Consider the following 13,791-nt stretch of genomic DNA (forward strand, 5'->3'; position numbering starts at 1 on the left):
ATGTTGCTACTTTCTCTCCAGAGGAGAAGCACAGAAAGACCAAGTGACTTCCTCGGGCCACACAGAAGTGGAGACAGAAACAGCCGACTAACCTATGGAAACACTGAGCATTGTCAGGAATCAAGACGGGCACATGGAGACGATGAGACATCATGTGAAATGTGGGTGTTTGCAGGGACACAAGAGCCGTGGTGCATTGTGGTGGGAAGGAAGACGATGCAGCCATCTGCAGGAGAAATCAGCACCTGTGAGGCATGGACACACGCCAGGGCCAGACATTCCTGCTGCTGGGAATAAACCTGAAGACACGATCTAGTGAGGGTAAGGACACAGGTCAGGGCTGACCATCCTGGGTCATTTGTAGCATTGGGGAGTCGGCAGCCCTTTTGGCGTCCATCACGAAGACAGAGGAGAGCTGACATAAGGGTGTCAACAGTGTGCAATGTCGTGGCTGTAGCCACATGCTGGGTGTGTACACAACAACACAAGTGCCCCTTAGTGAAAAACAGAAATGATACGGTAAATATGGTAAATGTAAAACAGTAATGCCGTGTTTTTGAGGACATGCATGTGGAAAAGATACACACTGAACAATTAGAACAAGGGAGGGAGCAGGAATCATTCCTTCCTTTACTGTGACATGAGGCTCCAAGCCCTCGCTTAAAGCACAGTTTGAAAACTTCCCATAATGGTATCCATCCATGGGGCTGAACCAAGGCTCATTCACCCTGCTCTGCCTGAGACGGCATGGCACACGACGCTCTGCACCCCGAGGCTGCTCCATGCGGCCGAGCAGCTTCCCAGGTGACCCACTCCCAGGCAACACACCCCAGGTGACGCCCTCCCAGGTGACGCCCTCACAGGTGACACCCTCATAAGTGAGCAGGGCTGGGTGCCCGCTCAGGAGCTGCCACATTGAGTCTGTGGGGCTGGGAGAGGCATTTGATTTGTGGTTCTCATTACTCTCATTGGTGAAAACAAAATGATTGACAGTGCTTCTGAAGTCCCCCTGGCTATAAGCAACACCCATGGTGCTGGAGACCTGAGGCCTTCTGCTCCTGTCTCAAGCCCTTCATTTATAATGAACAGGTACGCTGCTCTCTCAAGATTCGGATCACCAGACTGAGAATTTTATGTTACAGAAGAATGTTACTGATAATCTTGCTTACAATAAAATATATGACAAATTGATAAAGTGTGTTAGTATATTAATAACTATTAATATTTTCTAGAACACTGGGTTCTCATATTTAGATAAATCCCACCAATGGCATCACACAAAAATGCAAATAATGGATAAAATAATATCTTAAAAATGACTTATTTACCTATATCTTTAAAAATCATTTTCTAGACAATAGTTATTAACCTAGACTCTCTCAAAATAAATTGCTTACAAATATCTAGAGGGCAAGATACGATTGTTTACCAAATAAACTATAATATGATAATTATCCTCCAAACCTAAGTTTGAGAACTTCTGAATGAGTTTTCCCTTTTTCGGAGGACACTGTTCACGTAGAATTTCGGAGACAGTGGCGGATGCTTAAATAGCCTCACGGACGGGACTCCCCTACTCAAAGCCCGCAAGTGAGAGTTCTGCGCATGCGCTGCGCTGCTCCTACGAGAAAGACTCTTGTTGTGGAAGCTCGTGCTATTGTTTATGCAAGAATATGCATTCTTGACAAGTAGTGGAAGCTCTTTTTCATCTAAAGAAAGTGTTCATCAGTCAAGGTCCAACCAAATATGTTTCAGAATCTGTCAAATCAAATATGTAATCTTTAACAAACGTGTTTCTAAAGCCTTGCTGGGCTTTTTACCGAGAAAATAAAGATATCTTGATTCAGCGATTCTAGAAAACAAAAATAACTACAGCTCTACATTTCACTCTGAACTCAAAACAAGTGTTTCAGTGCAGGAAACGGGTGGATGGGGATAACTTTCCTCTTTCTGGAGCAGGAGCTGGGGCTCGCCGGGGGATTGCTGGCCCCTCTGTGCCTGCCGGCAGTGAACGAAGAACGAGCAGGAGCCCGGCAGCCCCTTACCCCAGAGGGCTTTCCCACCGGCTCATCCTGGCTTCCTTTTGGCTACATTTCTTGCAGATGCTTAGAAATTTGGAGGCTTTCTTCTTCTCTTTTGTTTAAATCTTCAGTCCAAAGTTAACAGATACCTACTTGAGTGTGTGTGGGTGCGTTAGGGGGACTGCAGTCTCCACGGACCAGCGAACGCTTCCCTGAGAATGGGGCTCCCTCAGCCAGGTAACAGCACCCCACATGGCCTCTGGGCAGAGGGTCTGGGCTCCAAGCCCTGCTGATCCCCAGATGCTCTGTCTTCATTTTTGTTTCTTTCTCTTTATTTGATTACTCCAGCCCAATTCGTCTGGCTTTCCTCCTCTTGGTGGATACATGAGTCAAGAGGGAGAAAGCAATGACCTGGGTGGGTGTTGTCCTGTTAGGATGACACCGCGGTCCTGGTGTCCCCAGAACGGCCTGCCTGGGCAAGGAGGCTCACCCCTCGACTCACAGAGTGTGTCTGCGTCTTGTGAAAGAAGAAAGTACCAGCATCCACTCTGTGTTTCTGTAGGAACTCTGTCAGATGCTGGATGCAAGGACCTCAGGAGGGCCAACGCAGCACCCTCAGACTCATTCTGTGCCTCCTTGGAGCTGAGATCCAAGTGCTTACAGTCGATCTCAGAGCTGGTGTAGGAGCAGGTGAGCCATCAAACCCTCACGGTACACAGAAGGAAGAGGGACTCCCCCACGGCCCATGATTCATTCTGTAGCTGCACATACGGGACTGAAGAAGCAGCCAGCCTGTCCCTTGGTGAGTGAAACTCAGCCTGAGCATGGACTCAGGGCTCAGGACTCAGGTCTCAGGCCAGGTTCTCTCTGTGGTCAGTGGTCCCAGGAGCCGGCCACAGGGCTCTGTCCTGCTTGCAGGATCCTTAGCCAACAGCTGCGTCCACACAGAATCTTAGTCACAGACGTGTCCCTGCTTATGCAGCTTTCACACGACTCATGTGGGGCCTCAACAGTTATTTTTCTACCACTTAACATGACACCAGAAGAAATGGATTGTTTCATTTCTATCCAACATACACTGAGAACTGTTCCTCCCAGGCCAGATGGCCGCCTGGTCCAGTGGTGACCAAGCAGGGCGGTCACTCGACCTTCACAGGCATCTCTCTAGGTCCTGGCACCTGAGACACGTCCACACCAGGAAGACTTCCTTGTTTCGTACCACAGACACAAGGGAAAATCATACAGTATGTGGTGCACGTGGAGACTCAGCCCCGACAGTCCCCTCCCTCCTTTTCCCTCCTCGGGCTCCAGCAGGCTCACCCTGTGGGGCCGATGACAGCCCAGTCTTGTCCCTGCAGGACGTGCTTTTAGGAGGGGGAGAACCAACCCAGGCTGCCTGGGTGGAGCATGGGTGCTGGAAACCCAGCCTCCTCCTCTCCATCCTCCTCCTCCTCCACATCCTCCTCCTCCCCATCCTCCTCCTCCACATCCTCCTTCACATCTTCCTCCTCCACATCCTCCTCCACATCCTCCTCTTCTAAATCCTCCTCCTCCACATCCTCCTCCTCCACATCCTCCTTCACATCCTCCTCCTCCACATCCTCCTCCACATCCTCCTCCTCCACATCCTCCTCCTCCACATCCTCCTTCACATCTTCCTCCTCCACATCCTCCTCCACATCCTCCTCTTCTAAATCCTCCTCCTCCACATCCTCCTCCTCCACATCCTCCTTCACATCCTCCTCCTCCACATCCTCCTCCACATCCTCCTCCTCCACATCCTCCTCCTCCACATCCTACTCCTCCTCCACATCCTCCTCTTCTAAATTCTCCTTCTCCTCCACATCCTCCTCCTCCACGTCCTCCTCCTCCACATCCTCCTCCTCCACATCCTCCTCCTTCTCCACATCCTCCTCCTCCTCCACATCCTCTTCCTCCACATCCTCCTCTTCCACATCCTCCTCTTCTAAATCCTCCTTCTCCTCCACATCCTTCTCCTCCTCCCCTGTGCCCCTTCAGCTCTGTGCCCTGATTCAGAGCCCAAGCTCATGTCTGTGCCAGGGAACAAACCTGTGGTCGGCTTGGGACTAACGTGCCTGCTCCCGGGAACTGGGGCAGCGATAATGGGAACCTTCATTATAGAGAAATGGCAGCTGGAGAATGTATCAAGTGTTTTCAGACACTCAATATTCTGTGTAAGAAAGAGAGCGATTGGGAGAGAGAGACAGAAAAGAGGAGAGATCACAGGAACTACACTGGGTGAATTCTCACAGTTCATGTGCTCAGGTCAACTTGCCTGGTCCTGGTTCTCTGCCTCATTCCATTTTACCACTCAGATCGGTCTCTCTTGTTGACAGAGGGTCCATAAGGAACAAATAGTAAGTGAAGGTCACAGGAGTAGTGGGGCCGTTCACCGCTGATGTCCCCTCTCAAAGTGGGTGATGGGCCCAGCCCAAGGCCATGGGGCAGAAGACCACGGAGGGTGGTCCTGTCATGGGGGACTGAGCATGGTCATCCAACTGACCAGGGAGCTAAAGTTGCATCTTGTGGAACAGTATCGTCTGACATTCAAGCAATGAGGGCAGACACGTGTGGTGGGTCTCAACACCAGATGAAAGCCGACTTGAAGCTGCACAGGCTGCTGGCTCCAGGAGGAAAGTTCATAGCCAAGAGAAGCAGGAAAGGACAGTGGGGACGAGGCTGGCGGCTCCCTCCTCTGGGGCTCAGCACCTGGCCGGGGGCTGGTGGCGGGAGGGCTCCACGTGTGGCATTCACCAGGCGGCACTGCTGATATTGTTTAATTTTCCTGCGTAGCTCTTCTCCAATGAGATGTTTTCTAGATGTACTGCTGTCTGCGTGACTTCTTGGCTCCCATTTCCACAAACATCCTACATTTTTCGCTTGATGAGCTGCTTCATTAACAGCCCTTCCTCATTTCCATTCGGGTGTTGGTCTTTTCTTCTCGATTTATAATCAGTGTTCTACCATCATATCATCTTTGTTTCCCTCAGCTCTGAGTTTCAACCTCTTTATTCCCAACATTGTTAGCACACAACTGACAGTTTTCCTCTCATTTTCTTTCCTTTAAAGTAGTAAAGATGAAAACTCTTTTAGCACAGGCACAGTAAGAGCCACTTACCTAATCAGTAATATAACTAAATTCCTCTTTCTGATGGCCATCATCTCAAGTTTACTGAAAGACTCCCGTCCTCTTGCTGATTTCCCATTTATTCTTAACGTGTGTCTGTGGGATGAAGGGGAGCATGCCCACTTTCTTTGTCAAGGCTTCGCTGTGTGATTATTGTCCTGAAGATGGTCTCTTTGCTTGCAGAGGATGACTTGCAGGCCCCCTGAGAGCTGGACGACCCACAGTGGTTCCTCTGTGGCTTGCTCGGCTGTCCTGGGACCTCTCGCCTCTCAGATCCTTGACCTCACGGAGGTTTCTCCCGGAGGATGTACGTCACCTCCTCTCCATCCGCACTATCCAAGCAAACTCATCGGGGGTGCACTGTGCCCAAGAAGGGGTCACCCATGTGCCTGACTTGCCCACGAGAGTCCCAAGTACATCAGACAGGCCTGGCATTTTCTACGCATATTTCTGCAGTAGCATTCACTCCTTAATTCTGGACCAAGGTCTCTCTATGGCAGAAGCATACAAACCCAGGTTTTATTTTATTATTAGACTCAACAAATACGTGTTACTCTTTCAAATCGCCACCACATATCCAAGTGCTAGCGAGCAGGTCCTGTCCTGGGCTGGTCCACGGAATGTGTGTGGGAAGTGATGCTCAGATGTGGATGTGACAGAATCACCTGGGTGCTCATGGTTACAGATTAGGCTTCAGGAGGGGGAGGGGGGCTGAGATGCTGTGTTTCTAAGAAGCCCCCAGGTGGTGTCAGTGCCTCTGGGTCCACAGAACCCCAGTGTATCTTGCATTAACATCCTTTGCAAACCTGGCTTGCTACTAGGCACCACCTGCAGAGGTGTTGGAGGACGTCCCTGCTCAGGTCTCCCTGCCAGAGACAGGTTCAACTGGGGGTTCAGCCTGGGCCTCGGGCACCTGAACCCCAGGTGACTTTATTGTGCAGCAGGATTCTCAGCCACTGACCTAGACTTGAGCCCCAGCAGCCTCTCCCCACAATAGCCCATCCCTAGAGCTCAGGGTGCCTGGGCTATGTGGGTGAGTGTGATGACCCACCTTATAGGGGCCGGGCTGGGCCAGAAGCTGGTGAAATCAGTGCCAGAAATTAGGCCCACTGAAATTTTTAAAAATTTGTTTTAATTTTTTGTCAGAATTACAAATTCAGAGAATCTCTACTATCCTTTAGTGTATACTGTTTGCAGTGTTTGTGCAAGCTGTGTCATTTTTTTCTAGTTTGTCTGTCTGGACATCTTGGGCTCAACTATAAAAAATTCAAGGAAACATGACCACCCAAAATACATCAAAGGGAACGAGGCTGATATAGAGAAAGCTGACCTCGCAGAGTGTGAGGGCTTCTTTCCTGAAGAGATGTCAGCCAGCGAGACTTAGCCAGGCCTCCTGGAAAGATGCAGAGCAAGGTCCAGTTCCTAAAGGTCCCGAGTGACCAGGGACACTGGGCCTGCAAAGCGGGGCCTGGATGGGAGGGACAACCAGGAGGGCCAGAGCCACAGACACACCAGGTCTCTTCTGCATGGGGTGAGGCCGGGACGGCAGGCGGGTGGAGGTCCTGACACGCCCTGCACCCTGGAGACCACCGGCCTGCTCAGGGGCCTCCTTGAAGCACAGAACCTGTGATACCTTCAGTGACCGCTGGCTCTGCGGAATACGAGCCACCAGGTTACACCTCAAGTGTAAGCCAAAGTCTTCAGCTTTTCGTCAGACTTTCTCTTTACGATCAGTAGCCAGACTGAGAGTCCCAGTGCGAGTCTCTGACTGGCTCTTTAGAGGTGGAAGGTGCCTGGTGGTGGTAGTTCCTTCTCTGGTTGCGCTCCAGGGACACTGCCTCAGAACCGCCAGATCTACAGCCCGGGACCCTCTTTCCCAAGGACCTGGGAGCTGTCCCTTTGAAATGCGACCATCAAGGAGGTGGTGCCCATCCACCAGTTTCCGTGGGAGGGCAGGAGCCCAACTTTGGGGGCGCCTGGCTCCAAATGGCGAACCCACCGCTGTTGCGGAGACAGACGTGAGAAGTTTACTGTTCCTGTGGACAACGCCACGACTGGCCCAGTACCTGAAGCCCCCTGCCCTTTGCTTCCCAGGAGTCAAGTTCAGTCTTCTTGTGGTCTTTCTCCTATTAGAAGGTCTCCCTGGCCTTTCAACTATGTCTGGGGCAATTTTTGCTCTGACACTGTCAACCCTAAGATCATGTGGATGCCCCCATTGGGCACAACCAGCCACAATGGCTCTGCTGACGACTCAGTGTCTCTGCTGGATCAAATCCAAGTGGTGAACAGTCCGTGAGAACCTCCGAGCCCAGGTGGAGCTGGGTCCAATTAGCCTTTATTCAGTTTTAAGTTAATTAAAGTTTATCCCACCCAATTTCACTGACTGACCTAATACAAACATGCAGGGCCACACAATCTTCCTATTTTATTGACTCACTTTAGCTCCTTTAAAAGTGTATCCAGAACGTCTTCACTGTGATCACTTAAATTTTGTGATGTTTCGAGCAAACAAACAAAACACAACACAAATGAGACTGAAATTTAACAAGTCCCAACCTTTGCTTTATAGACTGCAGATCTTTTAAACATTAAAGGAAGATTCCTGCCACAGCCAGAATCCTCTAGTCCACCCCACACGCCCACCACTTCTCTGTGTGAAGACGTGGTAGCTGCCTTCTCCACTTCCTCAGGAAGCAGCGTGGTTTACATCTCTTTCAGTGGATATAACTAAAATCTTTCTAGAGTTGGCTTCCTCTTCCGTTTTATTTTCATGTTTATATTTGGAAGACATCCAAGAAATTTACAGTTGCAAATGATTCACTAATTCTGCTGAATTCTCTTCTGAGTACCTACTGGCATGTAATTCTTGAAGGTAAAAAGAAAACTATTAAGTGGAACACTGGTTTTATGCTAAAACTTAAATTTACTTTAATTAATTTATCATAAATTTGTCCCGATGTTGTCATAGCCTGTAACGTACTCTTAGAGGAGCTCCTAAGAGCTCCAGTAATTGTTGCATCAGCAGAAAGATCCTTCTCAAAATTAAAAGTTATTTTTGGTCTTATATTTGCCAAGAGCTACTGACATTGCTTTCAATTATACCGTTGAAATGAGGTTGTTAGTTTTGATTAATTTGTAGAAAAGTGAACCAGAAAAATTGCATGATCAATCAAGATATCACATTAATAAGGTATTATTATTTATTATATTATATAAAATTATGGTACTTAAAATATTAATAAACTCCACATTGCCTTTCTTCCCAGCACTTTACCTCTAATACCATAGTGTCTCGCAGGCCCTATGGCCCAAATAACAGGTCTGTTTGCACTGCACCATAGACCTGCTGCAAAGCCCTTTCCTGCTATGAGAACTTGAAGCTGACAGACTTTCAGATCACTCAGTGTGGGACCAGAGTTCCCCCCTATTCATACTCTATACAATCTCTTCCCCTTGAGAGTGGGCAGGACCTGTGATCCACTTCTAACCAATAGATTATGGCAAATGTGATGGAATGTCACTTATCACCCATCTTTAATATTTTAATTGATTAATATCGTTATTAGCCATTCATCTCTTTTCTTCCATGAGCATGCTATGTCCCATTAACCATCTCCATAACTCTCTGCAGATAAGGCCCTGCTGCCCTTCCAACCTTGTCACTCAATATTATGATTCTTTTCCTCCAGCTTCTGATGGTTAAAAATGGCCACTTGGCCTCTATTGTTTTAGGGTCCTATCATCTCCATTGTTACCAGTGAGCCTAACTCTGTAACAGTCTTGCCTACTATCAGCTCTGGCCCATGGAAGAGAGACACCCTCTCCAGTGTGTGGGTTGAGAGCTTACCCTTCTTTAGAGTTGGGCTACTCTGGAGAATACGCCCTGGACCTGATTCTCAGATCTATCTGTCCTTCCCCTGAGGACATGAGAATCTCTTTGCAAAATGCCAAAGAGGTTCTATGGCTTTCATACTAAACTTTCCATTGGAAATTAATGCTCTCAGTTTTTCCTAGAGCTTTAACTCAGCAATAAACACTAAGTTATATTGTCTTATATTTAATATTTCTCCCAAATGTCTCAAAGTACTCAGATCTCACCAATTAATGCTATCTTAGTTAATGCTATCATCATCAGTGACATTTTTAACAATTTTCTGGCTATCTTGTGCAAGGGGTAGGAACCCCTCCTACCACTAGTGATGGGCCTTCATTTCTAGTAAGAAGCAGAATGATCCAGCCCCAAAACCTATCTTAGCCCCTACTTTCCAGACTATTCCTGGGATCTACTGTCATAAAGATTAGCGTGAAAGATACTCATTAGAGTATGTTCTTGGAGTCAATACCTGGGGAAGGGATGCTGAAGAATAAATATTGGCCAGGGGGAGAATTTGAGCTACCTGCAGACTCGGCAAGAGCCTTGGCCAATCCCATAGGGGCTCTGAAGCTAGAATGGCCCATCAGAGTTGACCTGAGATGGTCAGGTTTTTATATTGCCACATTGATCAGACATGGATGTGGGACACCACAGGAAGAGGTGTGACTTTGCATACAGAGGCTCTTTCCAAGCGAGGGAGACCTGAAATTACTACTGGCTGAAGGCTATCTGCTGAAGGCACTCCTAGCAGCCGGAGCAAAAATTCTTTCATTAAAGGGGTGCTTGGGCAATGTATCACAGTAATTAACGAATTTAATTTCTTTCCTTCTTCTTTCATATGTAAAAATCAGATATGGTATGAGAAATATGCACAGCTCCTACTTGACATACTGGAAAGTTCTGAGCATCTAGTAAACAAACTATTATCCAGAAAACTGCAGAGCCCAGGGTCAGCTTCTTATACAGATAAATTAGGTAGTCTCTTCCATGTTTTGAATGGCTCAGAGAAGATTTATGCCTTAAAAGTTCCTGAGGAGGAACTGCCCAGGTCACTGACCCACTGCCTGTGGGCTAGTCTGCCTTCTGTGGTCCATGGGCCCTGAGCTCCTTCACATGGCCCCTGCACACTTTTCTAGAACTTGACCCTGAAACTTCCTTTACCCCAGCATCAACCCCAGTGTGGAGTTAAAACTCATACATTGTGAGCACCAAGTGCCTCTAAGAACCTGCACAGGTGGGTACAATATCAGCCTCCACCTGTCCAGCATCTGTGGTGTCCACCCTTCAGACCTGAGTGGACTCTCTGACCGTTCCAAACCACATTTTAAATAGCATCAGGTAAGATCACACCTCCCTGGAGATGCACCTGCCGCCTGAAATAGTGATTAGTCAGGAAGAGTCCAGATACCTCAACTTCAGTAAAAAGTTCTCTTGCCTTCTCTCTTGACCACAGCTTTCATAACTCTGGGGCTTTGAGTCCGTCTCTCAATTCTTTTTCTTTTCTTGCTTTCCTGATAAATCTAGGGCAGCCCCGGAGGAGCCCGTCATCTGGAGAAATGACCAGAGATGCACACGGAGCACAAAGTTGGTACAATTGACAGTTTTTCCTTTTCTTTTGTGTTTATCAGCCAGTCCCTGGAGATCAGCACTAATGATGAGCACGGTGAGCGTGGATGATGGACACTCAAAAATGCTCCAAGAAAGAGGCCGGGGGCGGCGTGTGGAAGGAGCCTGTGGGCCTGGCTGTGAGCAGAGAGGTGCTGCCCAGGGCAGGAGGCTGAGCACACAGCAGGTCCCCTGGATGAGGCTGCAAGGAGACAGAGCTGCTGCCACAGACTCTGCCCCAGGGAAAGGGGGTGGGCAGGGCCTCCCTAGTCTTGAGATCCTGAGGATAAATCTACCATAGGCAGCAGACGTGTCCTCAGCAAACCCCAGGACCCGCAACACACTGTGAAACACCTTTGGACTTAACTAGGAATCCCCATTTCTTTTTTTTTAAATTATTTTATTGAGGTCATAGTGGTTTACGACATTGCATAAATTTCAGGTGTACGTTATTATATTTTAGCTTCTGTATAGACTGTATCTTGTTCAACATCAATAGTCTAGTTTCATCCATTACCATACATATGTGCCCCTATACCTCTTTTGCCCACCCTCCACCCCCTTCCCCTCTGGTAACCACTAATCTGTTCTCTTTCTCCATGAGTTTGTTTATCTTCCACATATGAGTGAAATCATGCGGTATTTGTCTTTGTCTGGCTTATTTCACTTAGCATAATACCCTCAAGGTCCATCCATGTTGTTGCAAATGGCACGATTTTTTTCTTTTTTTAATAGCTGAGTAGTATTCCATTGTTTATATATACCACATTTTCTTTATCCATTCATCTGTTGATGGACACTTGGGTTGCTTGTACATCTTGGCTAGTGTGAATAATGCTGCAGAGGAACATAGGGATGCACAAATCTCTTTGAATTGTTGATTTCCTGTTCTTCAGATAAAATGCAATCCCAGTCAGAATCCCAATGATATTCTTCATGGAAATAGAATAAAGATTCTTAAAATTTATATGGAACAGCAAAAGACCCTGAATAGCCTAAGGAATCCTGAGAAAAAAGAACAAAGCTGGAGGCATCACAGTCCCTGACTTGAGAATATACTACAAAGCTATAGTAATCAAGACAGCATGGTACTGGCACAAAAACAGACACACAGATCAATGGAACAGATTGATCCACACACCTATGGACACCTAATCTTTGATAAAAGAGCCAAGAACATACAACGGAGAAAGGAAAGTCTCTTCCATAAACGGTGTTGGGAAAACTGGACAACCATGTGCAAAAGAATGAAAGTAGACCATTATCTTACACCACACACAAAAATTAACTCAAAATGGAGTAAAGACTTGAATGTAAGACCTGAAATGATAAAACTTCTAGAAGAAAACAAAGTCAGTACACTCTTTAACATTGGTCTTAGCAATATCTTTTTGAATACCATGTCTACTCAGGCAAGGGAAACAAAAAGAAATAAATAAACAAATGGGACTACATCAGACTAAAAAGCGTCTGAATGGCAAAGGAAACCATGAACAAAATGAAAAGACAACCCACCAACTGGGAGAAAATATTTGCAAATCATATATTCAACAAGGGATTAATTTCCAAAATATATAAAGAACTCAAATGACCTGATCAAAAAATGGGCAGACGATCTGAACAGAAATTTTTCCAAAGAAGACATACAGATGGCCAACAGGCACATGAAAAGATGCTCCACATCACTAATTATTAAGGAAATGCAAATCAAAGCTACAATGAGATATCACCTCACATTGTCAGAATGGCTATAATTAACAAGACAAGATATAACAAATGTTGGAGAGGATGTGGAGAAAAGTGAATCCTTATGCACTGCTTGTGGGAATGCAAACTGGTGCAGACACTATGGAAAACAGTATGGAGATTTCTCAAAAAATTAAAAATAGAAATACCATATGATCCAGCTATTCCATTACCAGGTATTTATCCAAAGAATCCCCATTTCAAAGGCACAGATGCTAACAATAATTTAAAACGTCAGAGATCTACAAACATGATGATGCAGCTAATGGTAAGTATATTATTTTCATTAACAAGAGTGTTAATATTTTAGGTGATGAAAGTAAATACTTAAGTTAACTAATTCTGACTTTTACAATTACAGTCTGAAACAAATGCTTATGGAAAAGGCAGCAGTTCTAATGAGACGTGGATTTACTGTAAAGGAGCTGACTAGTGCTCAAGACACGCTGGAGACTCTGGGCTCAGCCTCCTTTATTTTAAGTGAGGACAACAGGATAAAACTAGTAATTATCAACTGTGAGATCTTACTTCTCTGAAAGTAAAAACAGCTCTGGTTAAAAGAATATTAAAAAGGAGAAACAGCTCAACTGGTACTATTTAAGGGTACATTATTCCAGTTTCCTCTGTTAATATCCTGTTTAAAAATAAATACAAAAAGTAGATAAATTGGACTACATCAAAATGAAAAACTTTTGTGCCTCAAAGAACACTATCAACAAAGTGGAAAGGCAACCCACAGAATGGGAGAAAATATTCACAAATCATATATCTGATAAGGTGTAATATCCAGTATACATAACGAACTCCTATAACTTAACAATAAAACAAATAACAAGATTACAAAATGGGCAAAGGGCTTGAATAAACATTTCTCCAAAGAAGACATCCAAATGCCAATAAACATGGGAAAAGATGCTCAACATCACTGATCATCAGGAAAGTGCAAATCAAAACCACAATGAGATACCTCACACCCATTAAGATGACTGCTTTACAAAATGTGAAATGAAATAAAGAAAATAACAAGTGTCAGCAAAGAGGTAGAGAAATTGCAATACTTGGGCGCTGCTGGTGGGAATGTAAACTGTGCAGCTGCTGTGGAGAACAGTATGGAGTTTCCTCAAAAAGTTAAACATTTGAATTATCATATGATCCAGCAATCCCACTTCTGGGAAAAGAATTGAAAGCAGGGTCTTGAAGAGATATTTGTACACCCATCTTCACAGCAGCATTATTCACGATAGCTAAAACGTGGAAGCAACCCAAGCATCTGTGGAGGGATGAACGCATAAAGAAAATGTGATTTATCCATACATGCAATAGAATATTATTCAACCTGAATAAGGAAGGAAATTCGGACACAGGCTACAACGTGGATGAACCTGGAGGACATTATG

The 13,791-nt window shown here is 45.9% G+C and overlaps 1 protein-coding gene across 2 annotated transcripts in view; it reads right to left on the reverse strand.

The window, feature by feature from the left end:
- LOC131399210 (contactin-associated protein-like 4) overlaps positions 1 to 13,791 on the reverse strand; it is a 174,435-nt gene that overhangs the window by 96,632 nt on the left and 64,012 nt on the right. The window lies entirely within an intron of this gene.

This window comes from Diceros bicornis, chromosome 37, assembly GCF_020826845.1.
Source record: "Diceros bicornis minor isolate mBicDic1 chromosome 37, mDicBic1.mat.cur, whole genome shotgun sequence".
Taxonomy (NCBI): Eukaryota; Metazoa; Chordata; class Mammalia; order Perissodactyla; family Rhinocerotidae; genus Diceros; species Diceros bicornis.